The 18178-nt window shown below is 39.2% G+C and overlaps 1 pseudogene; it reads left to right on the forward strand.

The window, feature by feature from the left end:
- The window catches only part of LOC119509819, a 77738-nt pseudogene extending 61325 nt beyond the window's left edge, over positions 1-16413 (forward strand).
- Positions 16414-18178: the final 1765 nt, after the last annotated feature.

Raw genomic sequence — 18178 nt, forward strand, 5'->3', positions numbered from 1 at the left:
TTTGGATTCAGAACCCATTTTGGTGGTGGCAAGTCAACTGGCTTTGGCATGATTTATGACTCCTTGGATTATGCAAGAAAAATAAACCCAAACACAGACTTGCAAGACATGGCCTGTATACGTAGAAAAAGACATCCAGAAAACAGAGAAAGGAATGCAAGAACAGAATGAAGAAAGTCAGGGGGACTGCAAAGGCCAATGTTGGTGCTAGCAGAGTGAGCTGGAGATTGGATAACAGAAGGTGTAAAGATTCTGCAATGACTTGATCTGTGATTGTGCAGATTTTTCACCAGAGGATTAATAAAACTATAAAAACTTTGATATATTTGGCTTGAAATATATTTGAAGTTTACTGAAAGTGTTATAAAATCAATCTGCCGTTATGGCAGATTTAGATTGATGCTCAGGGTTCACATTGTCCCATTAAACATTCCATGAAAACCAGTCTAATGATGGGAAAGTATTTGTCCTTCCTTTAATCGCATGATGATCTCAGGTGCAGAACATTGGCAATATGGGATCACTGAGGCCAAGCTGTTGTGTTCATGGTGTGCTCACCAGTGTGCAACTGGTTCGTTTCCAAAAGAGATCTGAATCATTTTTGGTCTTCTGGACTCCCAACTTATGTTTTTGTTACTTAAATTATTTACTGATCACAGTGGAAATTAAAATTGCTGGAACACATTTTCATCATTTATCCTGAAGTAAATAGGATGTCAAAATTAAAAAAAAAAAATCCAATGAGTAATTCCAGACAACCAAAATGGTGGCACAAGAGGTTCCAGGATTCCATTCCCCCACAAAATCTTTGAACAACTAGCAAAAACTCTCAGAACCATCTTCCTCAAATTTCCAGAAACCAGTTAAAAGGTTGCAGCTTTAAAAGAAAATACAGCCTTAAAAATGATAGGAAAAGCTCATGGCACCCTTGCTGACCCCTTGCCTTCCCCAATGTGGTATGGAACCAGCCTATGCCTAGGGGGTTCCCTGGCCCTGTTCTGGAGGGAACAGAGTAACCCCTGTGCACATACTGGGGCACCTGTATGCCAGTGCCAATCTATGTGTGACAGCCTGAAAGACTGAAGCAGGACACTCGTCTCTGGCTCAACCTCCCAGAACTTGCTCTGCAGGCAGAAGCAGCTTGTGGACAGCTAAAGTATTATAAGAAACAATTAAGTCAAAGCAGCCTGGGACAAAGAATTACTGGCTTTCTTAAGAAATACAATAAAGCATCTGGGACAAAGCGGCAGTCTATTCTATAGAGAGAAGAGGGGACATTTGGATTCCTCCAAATAGAGGATTTCTATGGCCACCAGTGAGCATAAGCCCAGGAAAAGGCACAGGCTCAGAAAAGACAGAGGACTCTGCACTTCACTCTCACTTTGGGCTGCTCTTCTTGGTAGGATGGCTAAACTTTAAAGGAGAGCACTAGCCAAGCAGACCCATTTTGCAAAGATCATAAAAGGAATTTGTTTGTTTGTTTTTGGTGTTTTTTGCATTGGTTGGTTTGTTGTTGTTAGCTCCTGGCATTCAAGGAAATATCTGTCATATCACTAGCTGAATACAAACTTAAGGAATTGACAGCACAAGGACTAAATCCCAGAGTTAATATATTAAAATGTATAGTGGAAGAAAAGATTACAAAAGAAAACAAGAAATAGGAAATGATGGTCCATCCAAAGGAACAAGATAAAAATTCAGAAACCGTCAATGAAAAAGACTAGACTTTGTACACACCAAAGAGTGTTAAAAAATATTCTTCAGTATGTTCAAAGACATAAAGGGAAACACTGAGAAAGAACTAAAGGATATAAAAAATGGCGAATGAACAATATGAGAATCCAGTAAAGATATATAAGTTTTAAAAAGGAACCAAGCAGAAATACTGGAGTTGAAGACCATAATTATTGAAATAAAAAAATTCTGTAGAGGGTTTCAACAGCAGTCTAGAGCTGGCTGAAGAAAGTATTAGTGAACTTGAATACAAGACAATTGCAATGATTCAGGCTGAGAGGCAGAAAGAAAAAGAGTGAACAGAACCTAATAGACCTATGGGACACCATCAAGTATACCAATGAATGCATTATGGAGTCACAGAAGGAGAAGAAAGAGAGGAGACAGAAAGAATTTTCAAAGAAATAATGGCAGAACACTTCCCTGGTTTAAAAAAAGCCAGGAATATATACATTCAAGAATTCCAGTGAACCCCAATTCAGGATAAACTCAAAGAGAACCACATCCAGATGCATAGTAAACAAACTGTCTAATGCCAAGTACAAGAAGAAAGTTCTGAAAGTTGCAAGAGAAAAGCAGTGAGTTATGTACAAGGAGCCCTCACTAGATTAATTGCCAATTTCTCATCAGAATCCATGGAGACAAGAAGGAAGTAGGACAAAATATTTAAGGTGTTGAAAGAAAATAATTGCCAGCCAATAATTTTATATCTGGTGAGACTATCTTTCAAAAATGAGGGAGAGATGGAGACTTCCCTAGGTAAACAAAAGCAGGGGGAGTTCATCAGCAGTAGACCTGCCCTACTAGCAATACTAACAGGAGTTCTTCAGACTGAGACAGTGAATCGAAGTGGCATCAATGAAATAGTGGCTCAAAGCAGCACAAAGAAATAAAGATCTCCAGTAAAGATAACCATATAAGTATCTATAAATGCCAGTACTATTGTATTGTATTTGGGTGGGGGTGAGGGGTATGTAACTCCACTTTTTACATATTACAGGTTCTAAAATGCAAATGCATAAAAAATAATGATAAATCTATAGTTTTGGATATACAATGTACAAAGAAATAATCTGTAACAAGAACAACAAAAAGGAGGATGGAAGATATAGGAATAGTGTTTATGTATACTATTCAAGTTGAGTTGGTATGAAATCAAAGACGATTGTTCTAAACATAGGATATACAAAAATATATACAGAATGAAATGAGGGATTAAAAAAGGTAAAGTACAAAAAAATCAAATAAAAATGAAATCAGGGATTAACAGAAGAATTGAAGGACAGAAAAGATATAAAGCTTACAAAGACAAAATATCAAAATGGCAGAAGAAAGTCCTGCATTATCAGTAGTTACTTTAAATGTAAATGGATTAAACACTCCAGCCAAAAGGCAAAGATGGGCAGAATGGATAAAAAAGCATGACCCAATTATATGCTGTTTACAAGAGACTTACCTTAAAATCAAAAACACAAATAGGTGGAAATAAAGGATGAAAAAAATATTCCATGCAAATAGTAACCAAAAGAGAGCTTGGGTAGCTATTTTAATATCAGATAAAATAAACTTTAGGTCAAAAACTGTTACAAGGAAGAGAGAAGGACACTATATATATTGTTAAAGGAGTCAATTCAACAAAGTAGGCATGACAATTATAAATATATATGCACCTGACAGCAGAACCCCAAAATATGTGAAGCAAATATTGACAAATTTGAAGAGATAAACAGATCTAATAGGAGAAGACATCAACACATCATATTTAATAATGGATAGAACATCTAGACAGAAGAACCATAAGGAAATAGAAGACTTGAATGATGCTATAAACCAACTAGACCTAACATACATATATACAAAACCCTTCACTCAACATTAGCAGAATACACATTTTCATGAGTGCACATGGATCATTCTCCAGGATCGACCATATGTTAAGTCACAAAACAAGTCTCAATGAATTTTAAAAAATTGAAATCATACAATGTATTTTCTCCAACTACAATGGAATAAAACTAGAAATCAGTAACAGAAGGAAAAATGGAAAATTCACAAAGATGTAAAAATTCAAGAACATACTCTTAAACTATCAAAAGATCAAAAAAGAAATTGCAAGGGAAATTAGGAAATATCTTGAGGCAAATGAAAACAAAAATACAACATACCAAAACTTACAGGATGCAGCAAAGAGAGTACTGAGAGAGAAATTTATGACTCTAAATCCTTACATTAAAAACAGAGAAAGATCTCAAATCAGAAACCTAATCTCACAATTGGAGGCTCTAAAAAAAAAGAAAAAACTAAACACAAAGTGAATAGAAGAAAGGAAACAGTGAGTGAAGCAGATATAAATAAAATAGAGAATTTTTTTAAAAACAGAATCAACAAAACTAAAATTTGTTCTCTAAAAAAAGACACCTTTAACTAGACCGACAAAGAAAAAGGAATTAGGACACAACTAAAATCAGGAAAAAAGGGGGGCTGGCATTACTACTGACCCCACAAATATAAATAGATTATAAGAGGATACTGTGAACAACCATATGCCAACAAATTATATAAATTGGATAAAATGGGCAAATTCCTAGAAATACAGAAACTGCCTCCACTGACTCTAGAAGAAATAGAAGATCGTAATAGACCAATAGCAAGTAAAGAGATTGAATCAGTCATCAAAACCTCCCAACAAAAAAAGCCTAGGGTCAGATGGCTATGGAAAATGATTTGGTGGTTCCTCAAAAGTATGGAATCACCATATGACCCAGATACCCCACTTCTAGGTATATACCCAAAAGTGAAAGCAGGGAATTGAACTGATATTTGCATACCGATGTTCCTAGCAACAGTTTTTCCACAATTGTTAAAAGTTGGAAGCAACCCAAGTGTCCATCAAGAGATAAAGAGATAGACAACATATGGTATATACATCCAATGGGATGTCATTCAGCCATAAAAAGGCATGAAGTTCTGCTATATTCAACAACGTGGGTGAATCTTTAAAACATCACGTTGACTGAAATAAGCCAGACACAAAAGGACAAATTCTGTATGATCTCACTGATATGAGATAATTAGAATAAGCAAATCATAGAGCCAGAAACTAGAATACAGGCTACCAGATGTCAGAGTGGGTGTAGAGAAGGGGAAGCTGATGCTTAATTGGCACAGAGTTTCTGTTTGGGGTGATGGGGAAAGATTTGGTAATGGATGGTGATAACGGTAGCACAATATTGTAAATGTGATTAACACCATGGAATTAGATATTTGAATGTGGCTATGAGGGGAAATTTTAGGTTGTGTGTGTGTTACTAGAATAAAAATTTTAAAAACACAAAACAGAACTCTACAACACAAATAGTTAACCCTAATGTAAACTAGGGACTATAGTTAATAGTATAATTATAATATTATTTCATCAATTAGAAAAGTTACCACACTAATGCGAAGTGTGAATAATAGGGAAAACTGTGTGTGGGTGGGGGGGAGGTTAATGGGAACTTTGTGCTTTCTGCATGATTTTTCTGTAAACATACAACTTCTCCAATAAAAATAAGTAAATAATAAAAATACCTATTTTTATATACATATATCACATTGAGGACAGACAATAAAATCAATTCTTGTTTCAAGGAAAAACCAACAAGATACCATTATACAATTATTATAATGCTAAAATTTTTTAAAAAACTGAAAACACCTAGTGCTGGCAAGAATGCAAAGGAACTGAAATTCTCGTACATCACCGCTGGAGATGCAAAATGGTGCAGCCACTCTCCCAAACAGTTTAGCAGTTTCTTATAAATGTAAGCATTCACTTAATATACACATATGTATATTCTCAGTATTTACCCTAAAGAAATGAAAACTATGTTCACACAGAAACCTGTATATGAATGTTTATAGCAGCTCTATTCATAATCACCCAAAACCAGAAACAACCCAGAAGTCCTCCACCTGGTGAGAGAACAAACCGTGGTACCTTCCCCAAATGGGATGGAATAAATTTCTAGAGCACACTTCTGTGGATTGACCTCAGAGGCATCATGCTGAGTGAAAGAAGCCAGTCTCAAAAAGTTACATACTGCATCCGACCATTTGTCTGTCCTTCTCCAAAAGACAAAACTATAGTGATAGAGAAAAGGTGAGTGGCTTCCTGATTATGGCAGTGATTAAATGAACCTGTACATGTGTTAAAATTCCTAGAACTATATGCACAAAAAAGTCCCTTTAACTGTGTGATACTTTGAAAAACATTTTTTAAAAAACGGAAATGTAACAAGGATTCCTGTCTACAAAATGAAAGAAACATGGATGAAACAGTCAAATGATGAAACGTTTGCTCAAGTTCTTGATTTTCAGTCTCATTTTCTGTGCCCTTTGATATTGATCAGAATTCAGCACATCCTCTTACATTTGCACCCATGATTATCCAAGACCAATGCCATTAAAAGCATGGATATAACATTAACCTCATTAACCCATTTTTTAAATTGACTTTATTTATCAAAAAATTTTAAAAAAATTAAAAAAAACATTTCAAGATAAAATAAAACCCATTTCTAATATCTTAACCCATTTTTAATATTAACCCATTTTTAATATCTTATGTCGAGATCTGCATTTCAATCAGCCTTCCAGGTCTTTGTATAAATTACTCAAATGAAAACACTGCCATTTTCTCATCCCTGGAGATGCCACCACCATAGATACTAAGACATGTTTGGAGCAACTATCAGTAAGAGTGGAAACTCACATTTCTGGCTATTCTTCAAATTCCTGATTTGTACTCAAAGATAATTGAGGGTTTTGAACTCCAACATACTATACAATTGATTCCCTGCTTTATGAACTCACATTTGATCCCAGGTATAACTCTTATAACTTTATAAAACACATGTAACAAATATGCTTTATAGTGAAATCGTTACTATCAAAAACATTTTTTAAAGATCTTTCTTACAGCTAAAATTTAGAATTCAATGAACTAATGAATACTCAGCTAATGATACTCAGGGGACCTGTTTATCATTTACTGGATATTGATCAATCTTTAAGAGTTAGCAAGAATCCTAGTAGGTAAGTACTATAGAGCGTTACACAGTTGTTAAATTCCTGCTAAAACTTCCATTTATGGGAACATCTTTTACTCCTTCAAACTTCGATACAGATGCAACCCCAGAGGCCGTTTTTCCTAATTTCACTGTCTGTTGCCAATCCCTTCCATGAGCACTCTGCACAAGTACCATTGTATATTCAAGGACAATTAAGTTGCTAATAGCCAGCTATTTCCAAAGTCGCCTGCTGCAGGTGATGATATATTACGGAGCATCTTATGCCAGAAAGGTAACTGAAAGAAGAAGGCTATGTTATTGCTTAGCTCTTGTTAATAAAAGAATCCTGCACATCTGAAATGAAGAGCTGAAGTTTTTCACTAAGTGCTTTATGTTGAACTTAAGGTACAATTAGGCGTTGCCATGCGAAGTGGCTTATTTTACACGAGGGAAAGAAGAGACCAACATATTTTTTATCCATTTAGACTTACAAATATTCTGCCTCTTTCCTTACAAATTTCTTCTGAAACACTTAAGCAAGATAAGATGCTCTCCCTACTCCAGATAGAAATGTTTTAGCTCATTAAGCCTTTTTTTCTGGAATACTAATTCTGTACTTGACTGGTGCTTTTATTACAGGTAAGAGAATTCAAAATTAAAAGACATGAAATAGAGCTCTTCTAGGTGATCACTTAGGCCACTTGAGGGGAAAAATACCTTTATCAAAAGCAATTTTTTAAGAATAAAATGGACACAAAGATTTCTTCAAAGTTCAGTTAGCCCAATTTTACCTCATTTTCGGAATAGCATGTAATGCAGAACGTAAATAGCTTTGTGGATTCCTAAAGCTGCTGTCTCCAAAGATAAGTTTTCTTGAGTTCCCTTTCCTTATTCTTTGCTAAAATCTAGCTATATTCTTGGCTCACCCTGAGACGACTGGGCTCCCCTCTGCTGGTCATCTGGGGAGTGTCCTCCTTGCCCACCTCTGACCCACCGGCTTAGCTTGGGTGCTGTTGGGGACTGAATCATGCTCAGATCTACCCAGTGTCCCTGCGGGTGTGAACCCATTTATAAACAGGACCTTTTGACGATGTTGTATTAGTTAAGTTGTGGCCAAATTAAATGACTGGAGGCCTTATAAAGAGAGGAAATCCAGGCACCATCAGTCAGTCAGAGAAAGCCACAGAAGAAGCCAGAAGTCAGAAGAAGACAGAGAGGAGAGAGAGATTGCCATGTGGTGGAGGCCTGCCATCCCCAGACCACTACCAGCCCCGGGGAAAGCACGGCCTTGCCAATGTCTGCTTGTCATTCAAGGTAGCCCATAGCGTGGTATTTGTCATAGCAGCCATGGCAAACTAAGACAGGTGGTCAACATCAGTACTGTTTAAGCTGAACTTTTCATCCCTTGTGGTTTTGGTATTTGGTCCTTAGGACAAATTTGGTGTGAACTTTTGTCTTTAGTTGCTTACAAGGCACTCCAGTGACAGCGCTGGGTAGACCAATGTAAGATGTGAAGAAGGCTCTCCTCTAACCCTTCCCAGGGCCATCTCCCCATCTTCCCTGGTGTTCTCACAGCCGTCATTTATACTGCAGGCACCATAGTGGTAAAATGAAGCCACTTTGAGAAAATCCAGGATTTTAACCCAGCAATTGAAAAGTGAAGCATTTCCAGAATCTCCCTACACTTGGAGCACCCCTTCACCCACCCAGAGCAGCTGAACGGCACTGAGGGACTGAGCCTGCTGTGTCCCCATGGCCAGCCCAGTTAGAGGCCAGATCAAATGGCCATCCCGCGGCCTGCAGCAGAGATCCAGGTTATGGAGCAGATTTCTTTGTCCTCCAATATTATGCAAATAGGCAAATCAAATTAAGTACCTGAGATTTTTTCTTAATTAAGAGTTTTGATTAGATGCAGATCTGTTATAGGCAGAAGAAGAAGAAATTTTATCCCGAAGCCCCAGACACCCTGGCTTTCTGCAGGTCGTCAATCAGGGGAGATCTCCCAGAATCACAGGGAGCTCATCTTTTTATTTTCAAGTAGGTAAACACTTGGGACCCCAGGGTAAGGAGAGGGGAAAGTCAGATATCTTCTTTCAAAGTCAAATTCAGCTCTTCAGCTCCTCTGGCTTTTTAACGTGCAACACAAAAGAAAACATTCTAACAGGGAATACGAACTTAGTCAATACCTCTCTCTGGAGCAGCAAGCTACTGTCATATTTTTCCAAAAGAGGTTCACTGAGTCTCATAAACCAGAACTTGAACTTCAGAAGTCACTATAGCCTCACTCAAGACCAGAGAGCAGATTTCAGAGTTGAAGAATGTTTTAGCCAGGGTGTCTTGGGGACCACTGGTGTGACCCCCTTCATCAGGAGATTGTTTTATCTTCTACCCCCTTCAAGTGGTTTTAGTTACTGCAGGAGAAAGCAGGCAGAGGCCAGGGAGAATGGCAGGGGGTCATTATGACCTGCTGTGCAGTAGCCAAAATAGCTCTCAAACCACAAAGCCAACTTTCACTCCATTCGACATGTGCCAGGCAAAGCACTTCATTTGCATCATCTTGTGTAGATTTCACAAAACTCTATGAGATAGATATGGTGACCTTAAATTCACTCTCACTTTACAGATGGAAAAACTGAGAGCCAGGCAATCAGTATCTTGAAGACAATCAGTGAGTAAGGAACTTAGATTCAAACCCAGAGCACACCTGGCAATAAATGAGTGAACAAATGAATGAAACGTAGGTGAGATTTAGGCTAAGAACACAGACCCTGAGTCAACATCCCAGACATAATGATTAGGCCATGGAAGTTGCAATCCAAGGCACCTCCACAATATGAGAGACAATTTCATGCAGGAGAAAGGGAAAGAGAACCTGGGTTCTAATGGCAGATGCTTCCAAGCTGGTCATGTGATGTTAGACAACTTGGCACCCAACTCTCTTTCCCTGAAGTAGCTGGAGTGTCGCTTTGGGGAATCCCAGCTGGAGTGCGGGATCCCAGATTTTGGACGGGCAGATCACTTGGAGTCACTCTCGGATGGTCCCATAGAGCTGAGCAAGAGTTACTAATAATAGCATCTCCAGGAAATGCAAAATCAGAGCCAAGAGGATGACCCAGAACCAGATCTCCATTTTGAAGATGTCTCAGCTGATGAGGCACAGAGCCCAGCTAACAGCTGGTGAGTTGAGGAGCGGGCCCATCATCCCCCTCTTCCTACCACCACCCTTCACCACCATGGTGGGGGGAGCAATACAAGCTCCTCAGGACGGCCTTGAAGCAGCCCCCTCCCCTCTCAGAGCTTGTTCCTTGCCTGGGAAATAAGGACTAGCTGGGCCTTTGTCACTGGGCTGAGGTTAGCAGGCCACGTGGTGACGGACACGGAAGAGAGTGACCATATCATTCATCGTCCCTCCCGGGCTGCGTTTGAGGGTGACTGTGTGTTCTGTTGACCAGGCCTGCTGTAACAAATGAAAGAAAACTGGTTGATGTGAACCACAGGAATTTACTGGCTCACAGACCGGAGGCTAGAAGGTCTGCACAGGTGATGCCTTCTCACTGACATCGGTAGCATTCTGGCGATGGCTTTCTGACAGTCCATCTCTGCCTCTGTCACACGGCCGTCTTCCCCCTTGGTCTCGTCCTGCGGCTTCCACTTCCGTGTCCAATGTCGTTGCTCACAAAGACTTCAGCCATATTGGATGAAGGCCCACCTTAGCTAGTCGCACCTTAGCTAATAACATATGTAAAGATCTTATTTACAAATGGTGTAACACCCCAGGATTCGGGTTAGGGTGTGAACATTTCCTTTGCGGAGGACATGATACAATCCCCAACAGTGGGGTTCCAGATAGTAACTAAGCCAAGACACAAATAGAACCTGGGACTTCTCTGAGCAAACTGGGATGGATGAGCTCGGGCCGCCCGATAAGGACCCGCCGTGAGAGCTGGGAAGTGCGGGATGGACAGTACCTCCTGACCTGGGAGCCCTGGCTTGGCCCCACGTTCAAGCCCTCTCTCCTGCCAAGCCCAGTGTGCCATCCCAGCCTCGGGGCCACCTTCCACTGGGCAGTTCCAGGGTCGGACCTCGTCTTCGCTCAGGGGAAGCATACACACCATTTTTCTACTTCAAAGGATATTCTGATATGGTGCTTCCATATGGCAGTGGACTAGCAAGAAATACAAGATGGAGATTATTTTGAACAAAGAACTTAAGCGTGTCCTCCACAATTACTGATGGGGTCCATCCCAGCTCCCCATGCTGAACAAACTACACCCCAACTTAATGATAGGCACATCCACCAAAACACCCCAGGGCCTCGGAGGAGACCTTGAACTGCAGAAGAAGCAAAGTGATCAAAGCACCAGTAGCCAGTGAAAGTCATTATAGCAAATACGAGAAATGTTAAGAAAATTCTAATTTGTATTCTCTCAGTGAGAGTCAAGAAAACATTACATTGATAAACTAAAAGTATAATTATGGGAAAAAAAGAACATTCTGGGAACAAAAGAGTTTCATCTTAAAGACAAAAAGCACAATTGCTGAATTAAAACATTTGATAGAGGCAGTGAAAATCTGAATGAATACAGAAAAAAAAAAACCTCAGTGAATAGAGACAAAGAAAATTAATAACATGGAGCTGAAGTTACTTATCTAATTTTTAGACTAATTATTTCAACCAAAACTGAGAGGTAAAAGTGGGAAAGCAGATGTAAAAGTGTGATGTTGTTTCTCACCCCATTCAGAAGGGATTTTTTTTTACTCCATTTCATCCTTTACCTGATAGAAAAATACAGATTTAAATACAGAAGAAAGACAAATGGATGGTATGTATACAGAAAGATGTTCAACCTTCCTAATAATCAATTAAAGATAAATCAAAATAATGATAGTATGTCACCTATCGAACTGACAAAGATTAAAAAGACTAAGAAAGTCCAGTACTGATTAGGGTACAGGAAAAAAGGAGGTGCTTCTATTTTGCTGGTGGATATATATAATGGTACAGCTTCTTGAGACAGTAGTTTGGCAGCATGTGACTCAAGCCTTCACAATATAAATACATTTGATCTAACAATTGTAAACACACAGTAAGGAAATAATGGAACCTGGATATTCCTTGTGGTATTGTTTTAAAAGATACAAGCAAGCTAAATAACTACCAATAGGAATATAGATAAATAAATATGATGGAAAATTCTGTGATTGTTAAGGATGAGGATACACAGTTATATTTATTTATATAGAAAGAAATTCATGCTGTTTATTACGTAAAAGGGAAAAGAAACCCAACCAAAGAGCACATGTGGAAAGAAGTGCCAGGATGGGAAGCTGGAGAGGCTGTCAATTCCACCAGTGGGCAACCTGGGTGATAAGGTAATGGGTGATTTTCATTTCTTTCTTTTATGTTTTTAGATATTTTCTGATATTTTTAAATACTCAATATTATTTTTATAATCATTAAGCCAATAAAGCTATTTTAATTATGTAAAACAAAGAGAAGAGAGACTTGAGAGTAGATACTAATTGACAAGAAAATGAACATGTACAGCTTCTAAATTACCAGAAGAAAAAAAATGTTTAGTTACTAAAGGAAGTTTGATCAGTATGGCAAATAAAACAGTAAAAGAAAAAAATGAGAAAAATATGTATTCAGATGAAATGACAAAGTATAATACAAATAAACACAAATCTGAGCTTTTTATAAGCCAAAAATTTACAGTAAGATGGTAGGTGCAGCACATCAGATCACCAGGCTTAACCCCAGCCTTCCTGTGCATTAGAGGACATTGTCAGGTGACGTGGTAGCTAACGCCGTGCTGGCACAGGGAGACAGAACAATATACGACAGGACAGAGGATCCAGACAAGATCCAAGAACTTAGGGGAATTCAGAAAAGGAAAAGGAGAAAATTCTCTTCACTCCCCAGCTGTTACCCTACACCGAAATAAATTGCAATTTAACAATTTAAATATTTTTAAAAAGTGAATCCTTACAATATTAAAACAAAACATAGGTAAATATTTTTATAATCTCTTTATAATCTTGAAGCATGTCTTAAAGCCTAATAATAAAATTGCAAAACAACTAATGAAAGGCAAAATTGTGCTGTCTTCTAAATCTCTTCAGAATTATGTTATGCCTTATGCTATGACCCCAATTTTTGATGAGAAAATGCCCAAGCTTGAAAATATAACCACTGCTGCCACACAGGTTATTGGCGCTATTTGCAAACATCTCTCTTGGTCAGCATATATATTAATTGAAACATTTCATTCATGTGTGATAAACAGGACAGATCAGTCAAAAGTTGGGCGTCAGTTTGCTAGGAACGGTGTTAGAAGCATTCCACTTTGACCACAAAACTCTCGAAGAACAAATGAGAAAAATTCAGAATGAAGAAAGTGACTTTTGCTGTTTACGAGACTAGACACAATAGAAGTGATTGAGTTACCAGAGCATGAAGCTGTGGAATCAGAGCACACAGATGAAGAAGAGAAGGGAAACCTAATGCCGCTGATTCTGAAGAGACACCAGCTAAAGAATCCGAGGGTATCACAGAGTCCTTCTCTCTCCTTCCTCAGAATAAGGAAGAATTGGAGAGAACAATTAAAAATATCCAAGGAACAGTAACTGGGGATATCCTTCCCAGGCTACATAAATGCCTTGCATCTACAACTAAAAGGGAAGAAGTACCCAAGCTTATAAAGTTGAAGGTTGTTAATGATGAGGAGGTGGTTCGAGTTCCTTTAGCTTTTGCCATGGTGAAATTAATGCAGTCCCTTCCACCAGAAGTTCTGGAAGCTAATCTGCCAAGTATTTTGCTGAAAGTATGTGCCCTTCTCAAAAACAGAGCACAGGAAATTAGACACATTGCACACAGCACTCTTGCAAAAATAATACAGGATTTGGGTGCGCACTATCTACAATGTGCATTAAAAGAATTACAGATTACCCTTGTCATGTTTGTCCTGTCCATGTGCTAACTTTCACTGTTTACATGTTGCTGCACAGCCTCACCAACAAGCTACATGTTGGGGATTTGGACTCTCGTTTAGACATAACGATTGAGATTTTTTACCATGAAATATTTGGTGCCGTTGCTGAAGAGAAAGGAGTAAAGCAGATCTTCTCCAAAATCATGGAGGCACAAAGAAGCAAGAGTTATGATTCTTATGAAATCCTGGGCAAATCTGTAGGAAAAGATCAAGTGACAAAACTTACCCTTCCATTAAAAGAGATCTTACAAAATACCACAAGTTTAAAACTGGCCCGTAAAGTTCATAAAACTTTATGCTGAATTATAGCATTGTAAATCAGGAAATGACAGCAGAATCCATTCTATTGCTCCATTATGGTTTGGTCAGTGAAAATCTCCCTGTTAACAGAAAAAGAAAAAAGTCCAGCAGTGCCTCAGAGCTGTCTTCTGCTCCCCTCAACTCCAGTTCCAGGTGGGCAGAAAGCTGTTGTGAGCAGGAAAACCAACATGCACATATTTATTGAGTCTGGGCTTCAGCTGCTGCATCTGAGTCTGAAGAATTCCAAAATCAAGTCTTCAAGTGAACATGTTTTGGAGATGCTGGATCCTTTTGTGTCCCTCCTCATAGACTGCCTGGGTTCCGTGAATGCCCAGGTGATCACAGGTGCTTTCCAATGCCGATCTGGGTCTTCAGGTTGTCCCTGCCCTCCACAGAGACAAAAGCAGAGCAACTGACAGGACACCTCTTCCTTTTGCTGTAGGATTATGCAAGAGTCATGATTCCAGGGGCCAGAACTTCCACCCGGTGGTAAATTGTTTCAAGTGTGTGACCATCCTTGTGAAGAAAGTGAAGTCTTATCAGATAACTGAGAAACAGCTTCAAGTCCTTCTGACATATGTGGAGGAGGACATTTATGATAACTCAAGACAAGCAACTGCATTTGGTCTTTTGAAGCCATTTTATCAAGAAAGTTGTTGGTCCCAGAAATAGATAATGTCATGCGGAGAGCATCCAAGTTGGCAATTTCTGCACAAAGCGAACCTGTCAGAGTCCAGCGCAGACAGGTTTTTCTGAAATATATTCTTGACTCTCCCCTTGGTGACAAATTGAGGCCAAACGTAGAATTCGTGCTTGCTCAACTGAATTATGAATACGAGATGGGGAGAGGGTCCACCTTGGAAATGATAGTGCATCTGTTTGACACCTTACTTCAGGGACTGCTCCATGAGGACTGCGGAATGTTCTTTGTTCCTCTTTGTCTAACAATGGTGAATGATGACCCTGCCATGTGCAAAAAGATGGCATCCCTGACAATCAAATCCTTGTTCAGTAAAATCAACCTTGAGAAAAAAAGATTGGCTGTTTGATACGGCCATCACCTGGTTTGGAGCAAAAAAGAACTTGAATAGACAACTGGCTGCTCCGACTTGTGGCTTGTTTGTGGAAAGTGAAGGCGTTGCTTTTCAGAGGAGACTTGGAACTGTTCTTCCTGTCATTGAAAAGGAAATCAATCCCAAGAACTTTCAAGATATAATGGAAGAGACTGAAGAAAAAGCTGCAAATCACCTTCTGTTTGGTTTTCTTACACTGATAGGTAAGCTCATCAAGGAATGTAATGTTATTCAGTTGACCAAACCCTCTGAGATTTTGAGTAAAATCTCGAGCCACGTGCACGCTCACCTGAGACATCCGCACAGCTGGGTATGGTTCAACGCAGCTCAGATTTTTGGATTGCTCTTTGCCTCTTGCCAACCAGAGAAGCTTGCTAGAGAATGGGCTGCCAAAAAGACAAAGGAGATACTCTCACAACCTGTAGCAGGAAGGTTTCTAACAAGCAATCTGGACCAAAAGATGAGAAGTAGCTCTCTAGCCTCTTGCCATCAGTTGCATTCCAAATTCTTGGATCAATCTCTAGGAGAGCAGGTTGTTAGGAATTTGTTGTTTGTAGCCAAAATTTTGTATTCACTGGTAACTGATTCTGAGGATAAGCAAGATGAGACAAAAGAAGGCTTAGAAGAACAAGAAGCTTTGGGACATGGTGTAGCCAAAGAGGAACTAGAACACGAGGCCCATGCAGATGAAAAGGTGGAATCCAGAAAAGACAGGAACAAAGAGGCAAAGGACGAGCCCACAAGCCAGCCACGCTGCTGTGGTTGATCCAAAAGTGGTCCCGGAGAGCTAACTGGAAGCTGCTTATTCACCTCGAAACCCAGTAAAGAGAACAAGCATCTTTAAATTTCTTGGAGCCACAGCAATGGATCTTGGGATAGACAAGATAAAACCATATCTCCCAATGATCATAGCACCTTTGTTTTGAGAACTGAACAACACCTATTACCAACAAGACCCTTTGCTGAAGAATCCATCCCAGGAAATCACAGAATTGCTCAAAAAGCTGGTTGGGTGGGCTCGAGAGCCTCCCATTAGCCTTTGCCTCTGTGCAGAAACCGGCTAGTGAGAAAAGTGTGCTCTGGAAAAAGAGGAAGGCTTTGGAGTTTGTAACTAATTCTCATATTACCGCCAAGAAAAAGCTGAAGAAACATAAAAATGAAAATAAAGCAAAGAAGAGAAAAGTAGAGTTCCTGCGTCCAGACTATAAGGCGAAGAGACAAAAAAGCCACAGTCTGAAAGATTTAGCAATGGTAAAGTAAAGTGCACCCTGTGCTAAGACCCAAGAGTGATTGACATCCAAGGTCTCAACTCTCCCCAAAGCAGAAACTTGCTGGTATATTCTGCTATTCTGAAATCACACTGGGTTTTATTGTTATTTATTTTAAGTTAAACTTTGGCATAGATTGTATAATATACAGTTTAATATAATCATGTTCATGATTTTTTAAATTAAAACAAAACAAAACAAAAAGCATAATAACAAGACATAAACCATCAAGGAAAAGATTGATAGATTTTTGCTATATAAAATTTTTAAAACAACTTTGGTATTAAAAAAAAACACTACAAACATAAAAGGCAAAAATAGAAAAAATATTCTCTTCTCATGCCTGACAGACCCTAGTTGCTATCCTCAAAATATAAAAGCTCATATACAAATCAATAAGAATGGGTATGACCAGAAAATGAACCAAGAAAAGCACAAATGCCAGTAAACATAGGAAAAGACAAAGCTGAAGGAATGCACATTTAAATGATAAAATAACACTTTTTGGACTGGTAACAGGAAGCAAAGTAAAGTCTATTTGATAATAGACCTCCAGATAAGTGTGCCCAAGCCCCATGCAGCTTGCTCCCTATTAGATGTCCTACAAATTTCAAGGAATCTCATTACCTTACTTTTAGGCCTGTTCCCTAACTGCACCAAACAAGCCTTGGTTTTCCCTGTAAAATGGAAATAAAACCCATTAATACCAATGTAGTAGTTTTCTATCACTGCTGTAAGAAACTTAGTGGCTTAAAACAACACAACCATATTTGTTCAGGTGGGTCAAAAGTCCAAAATCAGCCTCTATGGGCTGAAATCGAGGTGTCCGCAGGCTGCTTTTCTTCTGGAGGCTCTAGGGGAGAGGCCGGTTCCTGGGCCTTTCCACCACCTCATGGTCCCTGCCTCCATCCTCAAAGCCAGCAGCCCGGCATCTTCACACCCGCTCTGACTCTGGCCTTCTGCCTCCCTCCTCCACCCTGTAAGGGCCCGTGAGATGACCTTGGGTCACCCAGTTGACCCAGGATAGGCATACTATCTTCGGATCCTTCATCACATCTGGAAAATGGCACATTTTCAGGATTCAGGGATTAGCACCTGGGCATCTTTGTGAGATGTTATTCTGCCCACTACAGTGAACTAAATGAATCAATATACAAAGAGCATCAGACTCAGAGTGTGGCAAGCTCTACACACTCAAAAACGTTAGCTATTAATATGAGTTACTAATAATCAAAGAAATGCCTCAGACCTGGGGCTGACAATAAAGAGGGAAATAAGCACTCAAACACAGCCAGTGGAGGAGAAGAAACTGAGGGACCAATTAACGTGGATATAGACTCTGAGCAGGTTCTGTGTGTAAGACCTGGGCCGATGGGAATTGTTGGACTTGAAGGTCCAATTTAACAGAGGTGACCATTCATTGCAGCCCTGTTTATAATCGTGAAAAATGTTCATAAATACATCAGAATATCCATGTCATGGAATAAATGCACCCATCAGAAATTATGTATGCATCTAATTATTGACATAGAAATTGTTCAATAGTTTCACAAAAAATGGTTCCAAAAGAATAACGTCTCATTTAATTCTATTTCTGAAAAACAAATACATGTGACACCTTGTGTGTGTGTGTGTGTGTGTGTGTGTGTGCAGGTGGGGGTTTATGCAGGAAAAGCAGATAATTCCACACACAATGGATGAACAATGTTTGTTCCTGGGTGGTAGAATTCCAGATGATCTTGACTCTCAATACTTCT

This window comes from Choloepus didactylus, chromosome 15, assembly GCF_015220235.1.
Source record: "Choloepus didactylus isolate mChoDid1 chromosome 15, mChoDid1.pri, whole genome shotgun sequence".
NCBI classification, from domain to species: Eukaryota; Metazoa; Chordata; class Mammalia; order Pilosa; family Megalonychidae; genus Choloepus; species Choloepus didactylus.